This window comes from Ascidiella aspersa, unplaced genomic scaffold (genome assembly GCF_963924565.1).
Source record: "Ascidiella aspersa unplaced genomic scaffold, kaAscAspe10.2 SCAFFOLD_245, whole genome shotgun sequence".
NCBI classification, from domain to species: domain Eukaryota; kingdom Metazoa; phylum Chordata; class Ascidiacea; order Phlebobranchia; family Ascidiidae; genus Ascidiella; species Ascidiella aspersa.
Window position 1 is genome coordinate 10,001 of NW_028147171.1, and position 2,500 is coordinate 12,500.

General features: G+C 58.9%; 2 non-coding genes and 1 pseudogene across 2 annotated transcripts in view; all 3 read right to left on the bottom strand.

Moving 5' to 3' along the window:
• The window catches only part of LOC146131569 (large subunit ribosomal RNA), a 3,678-nt pseudogene extending 3,026 nt beyond the window's left edge, over window positions 1–652 (bottom strand).
• Window positions 653–900: 248 nt separating this feature from the next.
• Window positions 901–1,054, bottom strand: LOC146131570 (5.8S ribosomal RNA). The gene has a single exon (XR_014494486.1). It is a non-coding gene; the product is annotated as a 5.8S ribosomal RNA (ribosomal RNA).
• A 243-nt stretch (window positions 1,055–1,297) lies between these two features.
• The window catches only part of LOC146131571 (small subunit ribosomal RNA), a 1,811-nt gene continuing 608 nt past the window's right edge, over window positions 1,298–2,500 (bottom strand). Inside the window, exon 1 of the ribosomal RNA XR_014494488.1 lies at window positions 1,298–2,500. This exon is cut by the window's right edge and continues 608 nt beyond it. This is a non-coding gene — a ribosomal RNA (small subunit ribosomal RNA).

Below are 2,500 nucleotides of genomic sequence, written 5' to 3' on the forward strand. Positions count from 1 at the left end.
ACGGCGGGCCGACGGACACGCGCGCCTATAGTACCCGACCGAGGCCGGGTTACCTTGCGCGCGGCCTTCTCGCCGCCGTCCAGACGGTCGCGGCCTTCGCCCGGCGCTAGTGCGCTGGTCCCCGATCGGGCGGCGCCGCCGGCGGCCCGTGAGGGTCCGCACGACAACGTCGCCGACAGGGGGCCGGCTGAAAGCGACCGGGCGACCCGACAGGCCCTCCCGTTTGCCTCTCGACGGTTTCACGTACTCTTTAACTCTCTCTTCAAAGTGCTTTTCAACTTTCCCTCACGGTACTTGTTCGCTATCGGTCTCGTGACCGTATTTAGCCTTAGATGGAGTTTACCACCCGCTTTGGGCTGCATTCCCAAACAACCCGACTCTGGGAAGACGCCGTAGCGCGCCCGCCTGTCGCCGCCATGGGCCTGACACCCGCTCTGGGAAAAGGCCTCGATCAGAAGGACGCGGGCGACCGGCGAAGCGCGCCGTGACGAATTCCGTACGCCACAATTCCGCGCACTCCAAAAGCGCGCGGATTCGGCGATGGGCACATCCCGCTTCACTCGCCGTTACTGAGGGAATCCTCGTTAGTTTCTTTTCCTCCGCTTAGTAATATGCTTAAATTCAGCGGGTAGCCTCGTCCGACCTCAGGCCGAAAGTAAGGACCGGGACTATTCTTCCCGTTCCGCGCTCGCCGTCGGCGCCGCGCGCCGCCGCGCACCTCGATTCCCGCCCTTGAGCCGCCAGCCGTTGGCCTCTTCGAGGTCGACTCGCCGCCGCCGCGCGGGATTCTGGTCGCGATCGTCGCGCATCGTGCCGTGCTGTCTTGAGCGGGACGGGCGCTCGCGCGTCCGACGCCGCAGCAGCCGCGCGGAGAAATCCCCGCGCGGAACGTTTGCAACGCGACCCTGAGGCGGGCGCGGCCCCGGGATTGACCCGAGGCCGCAATTTGCGTTCAGAACGTCGATGCTCAATGTGTCCTGCAATTCACACTAATTCACGCAGCTAGCTGCGTCCTTCATCGACTCACGAGCCGAGTGATCCACCGCCAAGAGCCATCCACGATTGTTTCGCTCGCACAGTGCCTCGCACTATAGGGTGACAAAATAGACCGCGCCGAGCGGTCGGCCAGGCCGACGCTTGAAGCCGGAGCGCGCGGCACCGCGGCACTCGACGCGCAAACATTACGACCGAATCGCCGGCCGGCGCGCCGCTCCTCGCGGGGCGGCGCGCCGGGTAGCAAAGACTTTTTCTCTCGCTTGTCCGAGTTTCGCGTTCGCCGAAGCGTTTGCGAGACCGTTAATGATCCTTCCGCAGGTTCACCTACGGAAACCTTGTTACGACTTTTACTTCCTCTAAATGATCAAGTTAGATCGTCTTCTCGGACGCCGGCTCGACCGTTGCCGGCCGCGCCAGGTCCAATCGGAGGACCTCACTAAACCATTCAATCGGTAGTAGCGACGGGCGGTGTGTACAAAGGGCAGGGACGTAATCAACGCGAGCTAATGACTCGCGCTTACTGGGAATTCCTCGTTCAAGGGAAATAATTGCAATTCCCTATCCCTAGCACGACCGGGGTTCAGCGGGTTACCCAGACCTGTCGGCCAAGGCGAGCACATGCTGATCCGGTCAGTGTAGCGCGCGTGCGGCCCCGAACATCTAAGGGCATCACAGACCTGTTATTGCTCAATCTCGTGTGGCTAAACGCCACTAGTCCCTCTAAGAAGTTAGACGCCGACCGATTGGGTCGCGTAACTAGTTAGCAAGCCAGAGTCTCGTTCGTTATCGGAATTAACCAGACAAATCGCTCCACCAACTAAGAACGGCCATGCACCACCACCCACAGAATCAAGAAAGAGCTCTCAATCTGTCAATCCTCACTGTGTCCGGGCCGGGTGAGATTTCCCGTGTTGAGTCAAATTAAGCCGCAGGCTCCACTCCTGGTGGTGCCCTTCCGTCAATTCCTTTAAGTTTCAGCTTTGCAACCATACTTCCCCCGGAACCCAAAGACTTTGGTTTCCCGCAAGCTGCCGGAGAGGTCGTAAAACTAACGCCCCCCGATCGCTAGTTGGCATCGTTTATAGTCAGAACTAGGACGGTATCTGATCGTCTTCGAACCTCTGACTTTCGCTCTTGATTAAAGAAAACATTCTTGGCAAATGCTTTCGCAGTCGTTCGTCTTGCGCCGATCCAAGAATTTCACCTCTAACGGCACAGTACGAATGCCCCCGTCTGTCCCTCTTAATCATTACCTCGCGCTCCGAAAACCAACAAAATAGAACCGAGGTCCTATTCCATTATTCCATGCACCATTATTCAGGCGAATCGCCTGCTTTGAACACTCTAATTTTTTCAAAGTAAACGTTCCGGCCGCCGCCGACACTCAGTCAAGGGCACCGGCGGAGAACCGGAGGTGAGGCCAGGACGGCCAGTACACGCCTTGCGACGGACCGGCCGCCTGCGCCCAAAATCCAACTACGAGCTTTTTAACCGCAACAACTTA